The 20,602-nt window shown below is 37.5% G+C and overlaps 1 long non-coding RNA gene across 1 annotated transcript in view; it reads right to left on the bottom strand.

The window, feature by feature from the left end:
* The window catches only part of LOC144229480 (uncharacterized), a 37,760-nt gene that overhangs the window by 12,521 nt on the left and 4,637 nt on the right, over nucleotides 1-20,602 (bottom strand). The gene's annotated exons all lie outside the window — the stretch shown is intronic.

Here is a 20,602-nt window from a genome sequence, read left to right as displayed (position 1 = left end):
AGTATACACAGAACTCTCCCAAAATTCGTATTTTGTATTTTATGTATGTATGTATGTATGTATGTATGTATGTAAGGACGTATTTTTTCCTAGAAGGAAGTTTGTTTCTATCAAATTACCAGAGAACCCACAATTCAAAAAGTTTAAGAATCTGGAGTGATATCAGCAAGAAGGTGGAATAGGATGCCCCAGATCTTTTTCCCCAACAGAGATACTGATTTAAAAATAATCCATGGTCCAGAAAGCCTTTTTGAGAACTCCAGAAACTGGTTAAAAAGTCAGAGTACCCCAAGCAAGCACAAAGCCAAGTGCTGAACTGACATGGGTAAGAAAAATCCATTACATTTTACCAGTAATAGCCCTTACTCCAAGCCAACATAGCATGGTGTGATCAGGAGAAAATGCCCAACTTGCAGCTTTTTCTTTGGGAGGGAAAGGGATGAGTGGAATATATGTTCAACATTCTGGCTTTTGAGGGTTTGCCTGCAGGACAGGTTTCTGTCTTGCCAGACTTCGGATGCCTGGGGGCCACTGAGAACAAAGCAGAACTCAGTGGCTTGTTGCAGCACCGAGAATCTGCAGTACCACAGAGAGACACCAGAGAGAGCAAGGAATGATAAACTGCTGAAAAAGAAACCAGTAAATCTCTCTAATTGGGAAATTACATGCACAAGTTCAGAGAAGATGAATCCCCAGAAAAGGATTGTAACAAACCCCCTACAATCTCTACTTGAGCTGATTGGTAAAGGTCTTCCCCTATATAAAACCAGTCCATAAGACTGGAAGAGGTGGTTGTTTATTTCAAATACTCAAATCCTAGCAAAAAAATTTACAAGACATACAAAGAAACAGGGAAGTGTGGCCTAATCAGAGGAACAAAATAAGTCTCCAGAACCAACCCTAAATAAATAGAGATCCATTAATTACTTGATAAAGAATTCAAGAATCTTAAGGAGCTGAATGGATTACAAGAGAACACAGATAATGAAATGAAATCAGAAAAATGATGAACAAGATGAGAACGAAGAAATACAAATTATATAAAAAGAACCAAACAGAAATTCTGGAACAAAAGAATAAGTGAAATAAAAAGTTCGCTAGAGGAGTTCAACAGCAGACATGGTCAATAAGAAGAAAGAATCAGTGAATTTGAAATTATTGAGTCAGAGGAACAATTTTTTGTTTTCTTTTTTTAGTTAAAGAGGACAAGAAAGTAAAAAAAGACCTAGGGGATTCACGGAACACCAACAAGCAGGGTAATGTATGCATTATGGGAAATCCCCAAAGAAGAGAGAAAAAGGGGCAGAGAGTTTATTTAAAGAAATAATGTCCGGAAACTTCCTGAATCTGAGAAAGGAAATATACACCCAAATTTATGAAGTTCAAAGGACTCCAACAAAGAACCCATAGAGGTCCACACAAAGAAACATGATAATGAAACAGTCCAAAGTCAAAGACAAGGAAAAAAATCTTGAATGCAGCAAGAGAAAATCACAAACAAGGATGCTCCCTTAGGAGTATCAGATTTCTCAGCAAAGACTTGCAGGCCAGAAGGGTGTGGAGAGATATACTCAAAGTATTTAAAGAAAGCAACTGCCAATTTAGAATACTATATCTGACAAAACTCTCAAAAGTTTAGTAGAAATAAATATCTTCCCTGATAAATAAAAACTAAAGAAATTCATCACCACTAGATCTGCCTTACAAGAAATACTAAAGGGAGTCCTTCAAGTTAAAAAAAAGGATGTGAGACAGCAAAATAAAAACCATACAAAAATGTACAAAATGTAAAATGTAAAGCTCTCCAGTAAAGGTAAATAAATAGGCAAATACAGATCCTGTAATACTGTAATGGTAGTATATAATTCACTTTTAATTCTGATACATAATTTAAAAGATAAACACATAAAATATAACTATAACTATAAAACTATGTTAATGGGCATAAAATAGAAAAATGTAATTGACAATATCAAAAACAAAAAATGGGGAGGGAGATGTAAAGGAATAGAACTTTGGTACATGACTGTAGTTAAGTTGTTATCAGTTTATAATTTTTTTGTTTTTATTTTTGAGAGAGAGACAGACAGAGCATGAGCGGGGGAGGGGCAGGGAGAGGGTGACACAGAATCTGAAGCAGTCTCCAGGCTCTGAGCTGTCAGCACAGAGCCTGATGTGGGACTTGAACTCATGAGCCAGAAGATCATGACCTCACCTGAAGTCAGATGTTTAACAGATTGAGCCACCTAGGCACCCTGAGTTGTTATCAGTTTAAAATAGATTATTATAAGAAGATTTCTGTAATCCCCAGGGTCACCACAAAGAAAATACCTATAGAAAATTCACAAAAAAATGATAAAGGAATCAAAGCATATCACTATAAAAAAAATTAGTGAAACACAATAGAAGGCAGCAAGAGAAGATGGACACATAATTACAAGGCATATAGAAGACAATTAACCAAATGACAATAAGTCCTGCCCTATCAGTAATTACTTTAAATATAAACAGATCAAACTCCTCACTAAATTAATAAGACAAATTGAAGACAAAACAAAAATGAGATCCAACACAAGATTCACTTGAGATATAAGGACACACAGACTGAAAGTGAGAGGATGGAAAAATATATTTCATGGAAATGGTAACCAAGCGAGGAGTGGCTATGCTTACATCAGACAAAAGAGATTTTAAGTCAAAAACTCTTATGAGAGACAAAAAAGGACATTACGTATGATGAAGGAGCAATTCATCAGGAAAATATGACAATTATAAATATGTATGGACCTAACACCAAGTAACCACTGATAAAATTGATGGGAAAAATAGATAGTAACAGAATAGTAGTAGACTTCAACATCTCACTTTCAATACTGGATGTAATGACCAGATAGGAGATCAACAAAGAAACAGATGGACTTGAACACTATGGACTAACCCGACTTAAGAGACATAACGAAATCTTCATCCAAAAACAGCAGCTACATCTTCTTTTCAAGGGCATATGGAACATATGCCAGGACAGATCACAAATCACGGCCACAAAGTTAAGTATTAAGAAATTTAAGAAGGTTGAAATCAAACCAAGTATCATTTTTTTTTTTTAATTTAAAGACCTTATTTTTAAGTAATCTCTATACCCAACATGGGGCTCAAACTCACAACTCCAAAATCAAGAGTCGAATGCTCTTTGGACTGAACCAGTCAGGCACCCTACCAACTATGGAATTCTGACCACAATGGAATAAAACTAAAAATCAACAGCAAAAGGAAAACTGGAAAATCCACAAATATGTGAAACTTAAACAATACATTTGAACAAATGGGTCAAAGAAAAATCACAAGGGAAATCAGAAAATATCTTAAGACAAATGAAAACAAAATGGTTAAGAATTTAGCAAATGAGGGGCACCTGGGTGGCTCAGTCAGTTAAGCATCCAACTTTGGTTCAGGTCATGATCTCGTGATTCGTGAGTTTGAGCCCTGTGTTGGGCTCTGTGCTGACAGCTCAGAGCCTGGAGCCTTCTTCAGATTCTGGGTCTCCCTCTCTCTCTGTCCCTCCCTTGCTCACACTGTCTCTCTCTCTCTCTCTCAAAAAATAAGGGTGGGACCCTATAAACTGGAAGGCAGAATATGTCACTATTCTTTGCCCTCGGTGCTGCTGCCTTCACTGGCACTCACTCTTACCCTACTTATTGCACTGCTCAGGTGCTCCATGTCATGCTTCAGCTTGAAAACAGCATTTCTGACCCACATGGCCTGTTTTCATACAGTTGTTAATGTACACATTATATAAAGCAGAACTCAGAGCATTAAATCTAGATGATAAAATGTGATTAACTCCTGGTTTTACAATCACTATGTATAGAGTCTGGTCAGGTCCATGAACTTTTAGTTAAGTCTTTCCTAATTACTGAAATGGGAGAATCAATTAATGCCTTGCCTGTCTCTGTGGGTGGTTGTGCTGAGAACACATAAGGGAAAGCATATTTAAAACATGATTATCATTACTATTAGCCCATCTGTCTGGCATGTGATAGAAAAGTTTGTAAAGAATATATAAGAAATACACTTAGTCCACAAGGATTCACCTTAAGTAGACATCTTCAAAGAGGATACAAGTTGGTTTCCTCAATAAAAATCAGTGTCACTAAGAACTCCAAGGACACAGTAACAGTATTACTCAGAATGTTTCATAAGACTAGGTTCTTAAAATGATTTTACATTTCTTAACTGAGAAATCTTAACATCTTACCCATTACTGTTCTAAAACTTTAGTTTCTCTCACATTCCTGGAACACACTTAACTCTCTCACTCTGAGCAAACAAACTCTAAAAAAAGGAAAGAAAATCTTCATGCTCTCTCTTACCTGCCTTCTATCATCTGCACTATAACTATACATCCCTAGCACCTTCAATCCTGTCTCTGAGGATGAAGTCCTGTTGCCATATCAGATATTCCTTTTTTTTTAATTAAAAAAATTTTTTAATTAATTTATTTATTTTAGAGAGAGAGAGAGAGAGAGCACGCAAGTGAGTGGGGGAGCGGGAGAGAGAGAATCCCAAGTAAGCTCTGCACTGTCAGCACACGGCCTGATGCAGGGCTTGAACCCATGAACCATGAGATCATGACCTAAGCCAAAACCAAGAGTCAGATGCTTAACCAACGGAGCCACCCAGGTGCCCCAAGATATTTCTGGTATAATTCTCTCCCACTTCATCTAGGACTTTATGCTATAAGTCACCCCCTATATTATTTTATCTGTAGTCACTCTTTTGCCACAGATTCTTCCCAATTTACAAACATACCTATGTCTTCTCATAATTATTCTCAAATTTTTTTGGAAAAATTTTACTTCGTTAGGTAAAAGACAATGATTAAACCATATTTAGAGGGACACCTGGGTGGCTCAGTCAGTTAAGTGTCCAACTTTAGCTCATGATCTCATGGCTCATGGCTCATGAGTTTGAGCCCTGAATCAAGTTCCATGCTGACAGTGCAGAGCCTGCTTGGGATCCTCTCTCTCTCCCTCTCTGCCCTTTTCCTGTGTGTTTTTCTTTCTCTCGAAATAAATAAACTTAAAAAGACATATTTAGAAAGAAAACTAGTAGTGAGGTAGTTTACATCAGAAAGAGGATAAGCTAGAAATGAATTGTTCAGGGGCATTTGGGCAGCTCAGTCAGTAAAGCATGCAACTCTTGATCTTAAGGTTGTGAGTTTAAGCCCCACTTTGGGTGTAGAGATTACTTAAAAAAATTTAAAAAAAGAAATGAGTTCAGTTTAGATGTTTCTATAGTAATCAAGATAAGAAGTAGCTGTGACCTAAGTATGAGTGGTGCCATGAAGATGAAAGGAGGGAATAATAAAAGAAAATTATGTAATTAGGGGTGCCTGTGTGACTCAGTCAGTTAGGCATCTGACTTCAGCTCAGGTCATGATCTTGTGGTTCATGAGTTTGAGCCCATGTTGGGCTCTGTGCCGACAGCTCTGAGCCTGGAGCCTGCTTCAGATTCTGTGTCTCCCTCTTCTCTCTCTCATGCACTTTCTCTCTCAAAAATAAACATTAAAAAATTATGTAATTAAAACTGATCAAACTTGGCAACTTAATGAATGTGGAACAGAGGGACAGAACAATAGTTTTCCAGAAGAGACTTCTATAGCTATACATAACAAAGAATACAGACTTTATACAATTAGCTCAGGAAAGTCACTAAATAAACACATAGTAACAAGCTCTGGTGGGGAGAGCTAATTTTCAGAGTTGCCACATTAAATTGTCCACTTTTCACCAAAAACTACAAGACATGCAAAGAATTATAACCTCCCCCCCCCGACACACACACACACACACACACACAAAGCTGTCAAGAAAAATTTTACCTGAGGAAGCCCAGACATTGTACTAGAAAAAGACTTTAAATCAGCTCATAAAAATGTTCAAACAACTAAAGAAAACCATGAACTAAAGAACTAAAAGGAAGTATGAGAATGATGTCTTACCAAATGGAGAATGTTGATGAGGGGATAGAAATTTTATACATACATGCAATGTCTGTCTGTCTATCTGTCTGTCTCTCATACACGCACACACACACAAACACACACACACACACTTAGAATTCTGGAATTAAAAAGTAAATAGCTGTAGGGTGCCTGGGTGCCTCAATCAGTTGAGTGTCCAACTTCAGCTCAGGTCATGATCTCATGGTTAATGAGTTCAAGCCCCACATTGGGCTCACTGCTGTCAGCAAAGAGCCTGTCTCAGATCCTCTGTCCCCTCCCCCCCACCTCTCTCTGCCCTTCCCTGCTCACTCTCTATTTCTCAAAAAAAAAAAAAATTAAAAACTTTAAAAAAAAAGTAAATAGCTGACATAAAAATATCACTAGAAGGCTCAATAGCAGACTTGAGCTGCAAGAAGAATCAGTGAACATAAAAACAGATCGTTCAAAGTTATCTGGCCTGATCACCAAAAGAATAAATCAATAAAAGAACCTCAGAGGACTGTGGCACACTGTAAGTGTACCAATACAGGCATAATGGGAGTCCCAGAAGGAGAAGAAAGAAAGAAAAGAAATATTCAAAGAAATAATGGCTGAAAACATCTCAAATTTAATGAAAAACATTAATCTACACATCTCAGAAGCTCAACAAACTCAAACTGGGTAATATGAAAGAGCTCTACACTTAGACACATCATAATCAAACTAGTCAAAGACAAAGAGAGAATGTTGAAAGCAACAAGAGAGAAACAAATCATCACATATAAGGTATCCTGGGTAAGGGAAATGAATGATTTTTCATGAGAAACCATATAAAAAAGAATTTTAAAAAAATCTGCTCTATAATAAAAGGAATCCTTCAGCCTGAAATGAGAGGACACCAGACAGTAACTTAAATTCATATGAAGAATCAAAAACACTTTGGTAAAGGTAATACACAGACAATTAAAAAGAGAACATAAATGTATTTTCTTTTCATAAGTTGTTTCTCCTATCTGATTTAAAAGACAACTGCAGTAATTATAAAGCTGTGTTGCAGATTTACGTTTATGTATAATGTATATGTGTGATGATAATAGCATAAAGGGAGGGAGAGGAAAAGGAGCTACAAAGGAGCAAAGTTTTTATAAACTATTGAAATGAAGTCATAGTAATCTAAGCTAGATTGCTATAAATTAAGATATTAACTATAATCCCCAGGAAACCACTAAGAAAATAACCCAAAAAATAGTCAAAGAAATGACAATAGCCAAAAAAATCTTGAAATTGGAAGAACTCTCAAAAGGTACCACAATGTGGGGTGCCTGTGTGGCTCAGTCGGTTAAGCATTCAACTTCGGCTCAGGTCACGATCTTGCAGTTTGTGAGTTCGAGCCTCGTGTGCTCGGAGCCTGGAGCCTGCTTCAAATTCTGTATTTCCCTCTCTCTCTGCCCTCTTCTCCCTCCTCTAGTGTGCACTTGCTCTTGCTCTCTCTCTCTAAAACAAACATTAAAAAAATTTTTAGGGGTGCCTGGGTGGCTCAGCTGGTTAAGCGTCTAACTTCATTCAGCTCAGGTCATGATCTCACCGTTCATGAGTTCGAGCCCTGCATCAGGCTCTGAGCCTAGAGACTGCCTCGGATTCTGTGTCTCCCTCTCTCTCCTCTCTCCTGCTCATGCTCTGTCTCTCTCAAAAATTAACATTAAAAAATTAAAAAAAATTTTTTTAAGTTACTACAATGCTATAGTAATTAGGACAGTATGGTAGTGGCATAAGAGCAGACATATGTATCAATGGAATAAAAGCTTAAGTACAGATATAAACCCTCACAGTTATGACCAATTTTTGAGAATTCAAGAGTGGAAATAATAGTCTTTTCAACAAATTATGCTTAGATAAGTGGATATTCACATTCCAAAAAAATGAAGTTGGGTCCCTACCTCACATTTTATATGAAAATTAACTCAAAATGGTCTGAAGATTTAAATGCAAGTATAAAATTCTTAGGAAAAAGCACTGGCATAAATGCTTGTAATCTTGGACTGGCAGTAGTTTCTTATATATGACACCAAAAGCACAAGGAACAAAAAAAACAGAAAAATTAAAACCTTTTGTGTATAGAAGGACACCATCAAGAAACCGAAAACAATTCACAGAATAGAAGCAAATATTTCAAAATCATATATCTGAGGTAAGGCTTGTATCCAGAATATATAAAGAACATTTATAACTCTGCAATAAAAAGACAAATAGCCCAGTTTTAACATTGGCGTTGGATTAGAATAGACTTTTCTCCAGAGAAGAAATACAAATGGCCATAAAGCACATGAAACGATGCTCACCACAATTAGTCATTAAGGAAATGCAAATCAAAACCATAATGACATATCATTTCATACCCACTAGGACAATTATTAAAAAATAAAGTGGGGGGGGATGGAAATGACAAGGCAAGAATGTGAAGAAATCAGAACCCTCATACATTGTTGATGGGAATGTAAAATCATGCAGCTGCTTTGTTAACAGTTCGGTAGTTCCTCAAAAAGTTAAAAACAGAGTTACCATATGATCCAACAATTCCACCTCTAGGTATACACCCAAGAGACATGAAAACACATACCCAATCAAAAACTTATACGCTGGGGCACCTGGGTGGCTCAGTCAGTTAAGCATCCAACTCTTGATTTTGGCTTAGGTCATGATCTCATGGTTCTTGAGTTTGAGCCCCACATCAGGTTCTGTGCTGACCTGCTTGGGATTCCCTCTCTCTGCTCCTTCCCCATGCACACACACACACTCTCTCTCTAAATAAATAAATAAACTTAAAAAAGAAAAAACTTCTACACAAATGTTCATAGCAGGATTATTCTTATTTACTTATTTCAAACTGAAGTATAGTTGACATATTATATTTAGTTTCAGGTATATAATATAGTAATTCAACATTTAGATACATTACAAAATGCTCACTATGGTAAGTGTAATACCATTTGTCACCAGAGTTATATATAATGTTATTGACTACACTCCCAATGCTGTACTTCACTTCCCTGGTTGGTACCTCTTAATCCCCTTTACTGATTTCACTTCGCCCATTCCCCAACCCCCCTCCACTCTGGCAACCACCAATTTGTTCTCTGTATTTATAAGTCTGCTTCTGTTTTTGCTTTATTGGCTAATTTTTGTTTTTTAGATTCTACATATAAATGCAACCACACAATATTTGCCTTTCTCTGATTTATTTGACTTGGCATAATACCCTCTAGATCCATGCATGTTGAAAATGGCAAGATTTTCCTCTTCTGATAGATGAGAGGGGAAGATGGTGGCAGAGTAGGAGAATGCTAGGCTTACCTCATCCCCAAAATACAATTAGATAACTATGAAATATCCAAAACACTAAAGAAATTTATCTGAAGACTGGCAGAACAAACTCCATAATTAAAGGCAGAGAAGAGGCCACATCAAAGAAAGTTAAGTGCAGGGATATGGCTGAAGAGAGAAATGGATTGTGGCCATTGCAGTGGATAGGGAGCCATGGTCAATGAGAGGGGTAAGAAACAGACTAGCACACAGGGAAGTGCACAGGGAAAACAAACCCATGTAGCAATTGGCTTAGAAAACAAGAGGGCTCAAATTTCATGAGTTCTTGCAACTAGCAGGGCTTTTAAAGCTTGCATTTTTAAAAAATGTTTATTCATTTTTGAGCAGGGGAGGGACACAGAGAGAGGGAGACATAGATTCCAAAGCAGGCTCCAGGCCCTGAGCTGTCAACACAGAACCCGATATGGGGCTTGAACTCATGAACTTCGAGATGATGACCTGAGCCGAAATTGTACACTCAACTGACTGAGCCACCCAGGTGCCTCCCCAAAGCCTGGAGTTTTAAAAGGTCAGTGTGCTTGACTCTGGGAGAGCTTAGAGGACACTGGGGCTGCTCTTGGAGAAAAGGAAGGGCAAACAGCAAACAGACATATAGCATGGAAACAGTGATCTGAAGAACACCTAGGGCACAGAGTAGGAAGGTTAGCTGCCCATCTCGGAGTGTGTCCCAAAGAGGCAGCATTCACAGAGAGACTCCTCCAGGAACAAAGGAAGTGGCTGCTGCCATTTCCCTTCCCCACCCCTCAGCATAAGCACAGGCCCGCTTGCAGGAACCAGCACAGCATAGACACGCCCTGCCTAACTTGCTTACATTAAGCCTTGCATCACCCATGCTCCAGAACAACCATCATTCCCAGTCACACTTAACTCAGTCCCAGGGCAGCAGGTCCCTTGCCCAAGACCAACCCAAATCCCTACCATGAGTTTTGTGAGGCCTTGGTTCCAGTGGCAGCAGTGACAGGACTCATTTTATAAGCAGACCAGAGCACACCTAGTAAAAATGTACCACATTCAGGCCAGGGACCAAACACTTCCTAAAATAGGCAAAGAGATCGATCCTCTGCAGATGACTGGACTAAAGGATAGCAGACAGGATACAACAGCAGAGTGCATGCAGCACACATTGGAGACACTTCCAGAAATGCCAAGTGCTGGGGAAGAGGGGACATTACACTGCAGGACCTCTTCTTCATAAATCCATTACTCTCAAGAATAGGAAATGTAACTGACTTTCCTAACATACAGAAATAGGCCCAAAGACTCAGACAAAATGAGAAGACAGAAGAATTAGTCTCAAATGGAACAGGACAAGGCCATGACTGGGGATCTAAGTGAAAAAGACAGAAGTAATATGCTTGATGGAAAATTTAAAGCAATGATCATAAGGATACTCATTGGACTGGAGATAAGAATGAAGGATTATCAGTGAGATTATTAACACAGAGATAAGGAATAACATAGCAGAGATAAAGGGCTCAATAAACAAAATGAGAAACATGCTTAATTGAATGAATAGCCAGCTGGAAGAAGCAGTGGAACAAATCAATGACCTAGAAGACACAATAATGGAAAGTAAGCAAGCTGAACAAAAGAGAGAAAAAACAATCATTCAAAAATGAGAATAGACTTAGGGAACTCAGTGACTCCATCAAACATATTAATATTCAAATGACAGAGTCCCAGAAAAAGAGAGAGAAAAGGGGGTTTTCTAGAAAACTTATTTGAGGAAATAATACCTGAAAACCTCCCTAATCTGGGGAAGGAAACAGAGATCCAGATCCAGGAAGCACAGAGAACTGCCAACAAAATCAACAAAGGCAGATCCACACCAAGACACAATGTAATTAAAATGGCAAAAAATAGTGATAAAGCAAAAATGTTAAAAGCAGCAAGACCAAAGAAGACAGTTACATACACAGGAAACCCCATAAAGCTATCAGCAGATTTTTCAGAGAAACTTTCCATGACAGAAAGGAGTGGCAAGATATATTCAAAGTGCTGAATGGGAAACACCTGCAGCCAAGAATACTCTATCCAAAGAGGCTATCTTTTAGAATAGAGAGACAAGAGTTTCCCAAACAAAAACTAAAAGAGTTCATGACCATTAAACCAGCCCTGAAAGAAATATTAAAGGGGACCCTTCAAGTGGCACCTTGGTGGCTCAACTGGTTCAGAGTTCAACACCTGATTTTAGCTCAGGTCATGATTGCAGAGTCATGGCATTGAGCCCTGCATAGGGCTCCACACGAAGCATGAAGCCTGCTTAAGATTCTTTCTCTCTTCCTCTACCCCTCCTTCCCTCTCAAAAATTAAAATTTTTAAAAATTTTTAAAAAGGGAGACTATTTGAGCAGAAAGATCAAAATACAATAAGGTAGGAAACACAAAAGCAGTAAAAATAAATATTTCTGCAAAAAATATCACTCAAGGAACTCATAAAATAAAAAGATGTAAGGGGTGCCTCGTTGGCTCAGTTGGTTAAACGTCCAACTCCGGCTCACGTCATAATCTCCTGGTTGGTGAGTTAGAGCCCCACACCAGGCTCTGTGCTGACAGCTCAAAGCCTGGAGCCTGCTTCAGATTCTGTATCTCCCTCTCTCTGTCCTTCCTCTGCTTGTGCTCTGTCTCTCTCTCAAAAATAAACATTAAGAAAATTGTTTTAACTTTAAAAAAAGATGTAAAAATATGACACAATATATCTGAAGTGTGAGGAGGACAGGAGTGAAGAACAGGTTCAAACTTAAAGGACCATTAACTTAATATAAATTGCCATATGCAGAAGACATTATATACAAACCTAAAGGTAACTGCAAATCAAAAATCACTAATAAATATGCAAAGGATGAAGAGAAAGAAATCCAAATATTTTACTAAAGAAAACCAGCAAACCATGAAAGAGAGAAAGACAAGGAAGGATTAGACAAAACCTTTATTTTTTATTTTTTTTAATGTTTTATTTATTTCTGAGAGAGGGAGAGAGACAGCATGAGCAGGGGAGGGTCAGAGAGAGAGGGAGATACAGAATTTGAAGCAGCCTCCACGCTCTGAGCTAGCTGTTAGCACTGAGCCTGATGCGGGACTCGGACCCATGAACCATAAGATCATGAGCTGAGCCGAAGTCGGACGCTCAACCGACTGAGCCACTCAGGCGCCCCAGAGAAAAACCCTTAGAAACGACCACAAAACATATAAAGTGGTAATAAATACATATCTATCAATAATTACTCTGAATGTAAAAGGACCAAATGCTCCAATCAAAAGACACAGAGTGACAGAATGGATTAAAAAAGCAAGACCCATCTATATGCTACCTACAAGAGACTCATTGTAAAACTAAAGACACTTGCAGATTGAAAGTGAGGTGATGAAGAAACATTTATCATGCAAATGTATGTCAAAAGAAAGCCAGAGTAGCAATACTTATATTGGACAAAACAGACTTTAAAACAAAGACTGTAACAAGAGATGAAGAAATGCACTACATCATAATAAAAAGGACAATCCGACAAGAAGATATAACAATTTTAATTATTTATACACCCAATATGGAAGTACTCAAATACTTAAAACAGTTAATAACAAACATAAAGAAACTAACTGATAAAAATACAATAATAGTAGGGGACTTTAACACCCCACTTACAGCAACAGACAGAGTATGTAAACAGAAAATCAACACAGAAACAATGGCTTTCAATGACACACTGGACCAGACTGATTTAACAGCTATTCAGAACATTCCATCCTAAAACAGCAAAATGCACATTCTTTTCAAGTGCATACAAAACATTCTCCAGAAGAGATAACAGATTAGGCCATAAAACAGGCCCCAACAAATTCAAAAAGACTGAAGTCATACCATTAATCTTTTCTGACCACAATACTATGAAAGTAGAAGTCAACCACAAGAAAAAAGTCTGTAAAGACCACAAATACATGAAGGTTAAATAATATGCTACTAGACTAAGAGAGTTACCCAGGAAATAAGAGAGTAAATATAAGATACATGTAAACAAATGAAAATGAAAACACAATGGTTCAAAATCTTTGTGACACAATAAAATTGGATCTAAGAGGCAAGTTTATATTGGATTCTTGAGGCTTAACTCAAGAAGCAAGAAAAATTCCAAATTACCTAACCTTACACCTAAAGGAGTTAAAAAAAAGAACTACAAACAAAACTTAAAACCAAAAGAAGGAAGGAAAAAAATAAAGATTAGAGCAGAAAGAAATGATATAGTAACTAAAGTAAAGAAAATAAAATGAAANAAAAAAGAGATAGGAGCTAAATAAGTAAAATCACAAAATGAAAGAGAAGAAATATCAACACTACAGAAATTCAAACAAGTATAAAAGAATATTATTTTAAAAAGTATATGCCAACAAACTGGACAACCTAGAAGAAATAAATTGCTAGAAATCTATAGGCTACCAAAACTGAAACAAGAAGAAACAGAAAATTTGAACATACTGATTACCAGCAAAGAAATTGAAAGTAATCAAAACAACAACAAACAAAAGCCCAGGACCAGACGGCTTCAAAGGTGAATTCTACCAAATATTAAGGAAGGGTTAATACCTATTCTTTCTAAATTATTCCAAAAAATAGAAAAGGAAGGGAAACTTCCAAATTCATTCTATGAGGCCAGCATTACCCTGATACCAAAACCAGATAAACACACCATAAAAACAGAGAACTATAGGCCAATATCTCTGATGAACATACATGCAAAAATTGTCAACAAAATACTAGCAAACCAAACCCAGCAATACATTTAAAAAAATCATCACCACAATCAAGTGGGATTTATTCCTGGGTTGCAAGGGTGGTTCAAAATTTGCAAATCAATGTGATACATCACATCAAAAAGAGAAAGGATAAGAACCATAGAACTATTTCAATAGATGCAGAAAAAGCATTTAACAAAGTACATGATCCATACATGATAAAAACCTTGAACAAAGTAGATTAAGAGGGACTTTACCTCAACATAATAAAGGCCATATATGAAAACCCCATAGCTAACATCATCTTCAATAGGAAAAAAACTGAGAACCTTTCCCCTAAGGTGAGGAACAAGGCAAGGATGTCTACTCTCACCACTTTCATTCAACATAGGTACTATGCAATCAGACAACAAAAAGAAATAAAAGGCATCCAAATCAGTAAGAAAGAAATAAAACTGACTATTCGTAGATGACTTGATACTCTATATAGATAGAAAACCCTGGATGGCTCAGTTGGTTAAGTGTCCAACGCTTGATTTCAGCTCAGGTCATGATCTCACAATTTGTGAGATCAAGCCCCACATCAGACTCTGTGCTGACAGCATGGAGCCTGCTAGGGATTCTGTCTCTCCCTCTCTCTCTGCCCCTCCCCCACGCATGCAACCTGCCCCCCCAAAATAAATAGGTAAACATTAAAAAAAAAAAAGAAGAAAACCTTAAAGACTCCACCAAAAAACTATTAGAACTGACAGACCAATACAGTAAAACCACAGGATATAAAATCAACGTATAGAAATCTATTGTATTTCTATTCACCAATAATGAAGGGGCAGAAAGAGAATTTAAAGAATCAATCTCATTTACAACTGCACCAAAAATAATAAGATACATAGGAATAAACCTAACCAAAGTGGTGAAAGATCTGTACTCTGAAAACTATAAAACACTGATGAAAGAGATTGAAGACAACACAAAGAAATGGAAAGATATTCCATGCTCATGGATTAGAACAAATATTGTTAAAATGTCTGTAATACCTAAAGTAATCTACACATTTAATGCAATCCCTATCAAAATACCAACAGCATTTTTCACAGAACTAGAATAAACAATCCTCAAATTTTTATGGAACCACCAATAGCCAAAACAATCTTTAAAATGAAAAGTAAAGCTGGAGGCATCACAATTCTAGACTTCATGTTATATTACAAAGCTATATAGTTGAAACAGTAATGGTCCTGGCATAGAAACAGACAACATAGATCAATGGAACAGAATAGAAAATCCAGAAATAAACTCACAATTATATGGTCAATGAATCTTCAACAAAGCAGGAAAGAATATCCAATGGGAAAAAGACAGTCTCTTCAACAAATGGTGTTGGGAAAACTAGACAGCAACATGCCAAAGAATGAAACTGGACCACTTTCTTACACTATACACAAAAGTAAATTTAAAATGGATTAAAGACCTAAATGTGAGGCCTGAAATCATAAAAATCCTATAAACGGCACAGGCAATAATTTCTGTGACATCAACTGTAGCAACCTTTTCTTTTTCTAGACAGGTCCCCTGAAACAAAACAAAAGGGAAACAAAAGCAAAAAAGTATTGGAACTACATGAAAATAAGTTTCTTGCACAAGAAACAATAAACAAGACCAAAGACAACCTACCGTATAGAAGAATCTATTTGCAAATGACATATCTGATAAAGGGCTAGAATCCAAAATATAGAAAGAACTTAATAAAACTCAACACCCCAAATCTAAATAATCCAATTAAAAATGGGCAGAAGACATGAACAAACATTTGGCCAAAGAAGACATCCAGATAGCCAATAGACACATGAAAAAATGTTCATCATCACTTACCATCAGGGAAATGCAAATCAAAACTACAATGACATATCACCTCACGCCTGTCAGAATGGCTAAAAACAACAACACAAGTTGGCAAGGATGTGGAGAAAAAGGAACCCTTTTGCACTCTAGGTGGGAATGCAAATTGGTGCAGCCACTGTGGAAAACAGTATGGAGGTTTCTCAAAAAGTTAAAAATAGGGGCACCTGGCTCGCTCCATGCATAGAGCATGCAAGTCTTGATCTCAGGGTTATAAGCTTCAAGCCCCATATTGGGTGTAGAGATTATTTAAAAATAAAATCTTAAAAAATAGTTAAAAATGGAACTACCCCATGATCCAGCAATCACACTACTGAGTATTTACCCAAAGAATACAAAAACACGAACTCAAAGGGATACATACATGCCTTCTATGTTTACTGCAGCATTATTTACAATAGCCAAACTATGGAAGCAGCCCATGTCCATTGATAGATGAACAGATAAAGAAGATGTGGTGTATGTGTGTATACACACACAGAATATTATTGTCATAAAAAAAGAAAAAATCTTGCCATTTGCAAACAACATGGATAGAGCCAGAGAGTATAATGTTAAGTGAAATAAGTCAGAGAGATGAATACCATGATTTCACTCATATGTGGAATTTAAGAAACAAAACAAAGGAGCAAAAGGGGGGAAAAGAGAGACAAGACAAAAAACAGACTCTCAACTATAGAGAACAAACTGATAGTTACCAAAAGGAAGGTGGGGGAAGGTGTGAAACAGATAATGGGGATTAAGGAGTGCACTTGTGTGAGGAGCACTGGGTGATTAAAATTAACACTTAAAAATTTTGAGGAGGGGCAGAACACAGGAGGGGAGAGGGAGAGAGGGGAACAGAGGCTCTCTCCTGACATGATGACCAGCAGTGATCCTGATGTGGGGCTCAAACTCACCAACCATGAGATCATGACCTGAGTCCAAGTTGGACACTCAACTCACTGAGCCACCCAGGTGCCCCGATAAAAAACCTAAAAAAATTTTTTAAATTCTTTTCTCCACATCTTCACCAGCATTTGTTATTTGTCTTTTTGATACTAGCTATTCCAGCCCATGTGAGATGATAAATCTTATTGCGGTTTTGATTTGCATTTCCCTTATGATTAGAGATGTTGAGCATTTTTTCATGGGTCTCTTGGCCACCTGTATATTTTCTTTGGAAAATGTATATTCAGGAGGATTATTTTTTTAAATTTCTTTTTCATTTTAAGTAGGCTTCATGCCCAATGAGGCTCTAACTCATGACTCTGAGCTCAAGAATCACATGCTCTAGGGGTGCCTGGGTGGCTCAGTTGTCTAAGCATTCATCCAACTTACGCTCAGGTCATCATCTCATAGTTCGTGAACTTGAGCCCTGAGACAGGTTCTGTGCTGACAGCTCGGAGCCTGGAGCCTGCTTCAGATTCTGTGTGTGTGTGTGTGTGTTTGTGTGTGTGTGTGTGTCTCTCTCTCTCTGCCCCTCCCCAAACTGCACTCTGTCTCTCTGTCTCTCTCAAAAATAAACAAACATTAAATAAAACAAAACAGAGTCACATGCTCTACTGACTGAGACAGCCAGGTACCCCAGGAAGATTATTCTTAATAGCCAAAAAGTGAAAACAAGCCAATGTCCATCAACTGATGAATGGATAAACAAAATGTGGCATATCCATACAACGGAATATTGTTCAGCCATAAAAGGAAATGAAGTATTAATATGCTACATGCTATAACATGAATATCACACTTTAATTTTTATACTAGATGAAAGAAGCCAGATACAAAAAGCTATATATTATATGATTTCATTTATGTGAAATATCCAGAACAGTCAAATCCATAGAGGAAAAAAAGTAGATTAATGGTTGATAGCGGTTAGGGGAGAAAGAAATGATCACTGTTGAGCATGGGGTTTCTTTTTGGGCTGATAAAAATGTTCTGGAATTAGTGGTGATTATACCACTTTATATAAATATATACTTAAAACCATTGATTTGTACACTTTAATGAATTTTATGTATATGTAAATAAAAGGTACATTTCATTTTTTTGTTTTGTTTTTAAATTTTTAATGTTTATTTTTGAGAGAGAGAGAGAGAGACAAAGTGTGGGCAGGGGAGAGGCAGAGAGAGAGAGAAACACAGAATCTGAAGCAGGCTTCAGGCTTTGAGCTGTCAGCACAGAGCTTGACATAGGGCTTGAACCCAAAACCATGAGATCATGACCTGAACTGAAGGTGGGATGCTTAACCAACTAAGCCACCCAGGTGCCCCTCCTTTTTTAAATTTACTTTTTGAGAAAGATACAAAGAGGAAGGAGGGGAGAGGCAGAGAGAGAAGGAGACAGAATCCCAAGCAGGCTCCATGCTGTCACGGCAGAGCCTGATGCAGGGCTGGAATTCACGAACTGTATGATCATGACCTGAGCCGAAACCAAGAGTCAGAAGCTTAACTGACTGAGCCACCCAGGTGTCCCAATAAAAAGTACATTTTAAAGAAAGGATAGTTTTCTGTGTGTACACTATACTTGAAAAAAGGTAACAATAAAAGATAATGATTTCAAATTAGGATAAATGGAAAAATAATACTAACAACAAAAACAGGAAATTTGCAATGCACCTTTTCAAAGATCAACTCCATTAAGCATAATTTGAACACATCCAGTTCATCACTGGGATATTTGGAGTTCTTCCAACATCTATGCATTCATTCAATGTGTACTGATTATGTCCTATGTCTGGGCACTCTTCAACAAATAAAGGGGGAGAGATGTCCACAGATGATTGATAAGGTCATATTTTGAATTCTCCCAATGCCTCTTACTACAGTAAATCTTTCTGTGCTGTGAACTAATATGACCAAGATTAACGTAGCCCCTGGCACATTTGAAAATATGGCTTTCACAGGAATCTGGCTTTCTGGGAATTTTCTTAGGTGTAAGTCACAGTAAATCTCCAAATGAGATCTTGAAATTCTTTCTCCCTTCCATTTTTAAAAGCTATGTACATACGTAATTTTCCTGTTAATGTCTTACTCACTTTTCAGTTGTTAAATCTTTCTCTTTGCAGAAAGAAATTGCTTTTTGTTTGTTTGTTTAATGAGAAGAGATGTTAGAAAATCATGTATTGGGGGTACCTAGCTGGCTCAGTCAGTAGAGCATGTGACTCTTGATCTCTGGGTCATGAGTTTGAGCCCCATGCTGGGTGTAGAGATTACTTTTTAAAAAAAGGGAAGGGGTGCCTGGGTGGCTCAGTCGGCTAAGCATCCGACTTCAGCTCAGGTCATGATCTCACGGTTCGTGGGTTCGAGCCCCGCATCGGGCTCTGTGCTGACAGCTAGCTCAGAGCCTGGAGCCTGTCTTCAGATTCTGTGTCTCCCTCTCTCTCTGACACTCCCCTGCTCACGCTGCCTCTATCTCTCTCTCAAAAATAAATAAAACATTTAAAAAATAAAAAAAAATTTAAAAGGGTAAAGGGGCAATAATTTAAAAGAAAGCAAGAAAGAAAATCCTGCCTCAAATGTCTTATATTTGCATTCAATTTGTGCTAAGATTAAGATCATAAGTATTCTGAATCTTAAATTAAGAACCTTCTTAACCAGAGGTCATTAATACACATTTATCATTGAGCTAGTATAAATTAAAGGAAGAAAAAAGGCCTCTCATAGGGTAGAGGCTGCACTATGGTCTCAGGAGTTCTAGACCATTTTTATGGTAACTGTCACATTCCAAGCATCAAAATGTGTAAGAAATAAAGGGCTTCAAATACAGGCTGTCAGTACTGTGGTAGATTTTGAACATCACCTCATTTCAGATCTCTAGGCAGAAGTTCCAAGTAGCAGTAATGAAAAACCAGTTTAAAATCTATTTCAGTTGCAATCTTTCCTATTAAATGTAAACATTAGGAGGCGTAACATCATTTTACATGTCACCAAAACTTCATAGTCAGCAGAAAAGAGAATCAAGTAGCATTTTTATAATGTTTCAGAATTATTACCTTCCTTAACATCATTTCTTAGGGCACTCAAGCAGGCAGCAACTTGTCCCTTATAGCCTCTGTCATTTCCTGTTCCAATTCATTAAACACTAGGTTTTCCTCAGAAACATACAACCCACAAGGAGATTCTTCTGCCAGTTAGAAAAGATGAATTCAAAGGATGTAGAAATCAATATGCACCTCTGAATGGCCATGAAGGGCATGATAAATTGTCACCTACACATGGAATTATATTTTGTACATTGCCAGGGTACTGGCAGAAGCAGCAGAAGCTTATGAGACCTTACTTACAGTTGGACTTCTTTCATATTGACTATCTTCTCTTTGGCTGCCAAAGAATAGATTAAGTTCAAAAGCTAAAACAAGTTGGTAATTCTTTCTCTTTGCCTTTCTCTCTAAAAATTACTCTAAATAAGTTAGGCAATGTAGCTAGTTTACATATAGAAGCCTGATTCAAAACTTTTAGTTCTCGGGTGCCTGGGTGGCTCAGCCGCTTAAGTGTCCAACTTTGGCTCAGGTCATGATCTTGTGTTTCATGAGTTCGAGCTTTGCATCAGGCTCTGTGCTGACAGATCAGAGCCTGGAGTCTACTTCAGATTCTGTGTTTCTCTCTCTCTCTGCCCTTCCCTGGTTCAT

This window comes from Crocuta crocuta, unplaced genomic scaffold (genome assembly GCF_008692635.1).
Source record: "Crocuta crocuta isolate KB4526 unplaced genomic scaffold, BGI_CrCroc_1.0 scaffold348, whole genome shotgun sequence".
Taxonomy (NCBI): Eukaryota; Metazoa; Chordata; class Mammalia; order Carnivora; family Hyaenidae; genus Crocuta; species Crocuta crocuta.
The sequence above is the reverse complement of the archived record's forward strand: the minus strand, read 5'-3'. Positions and strand labels throughout refer to the sequence as shown.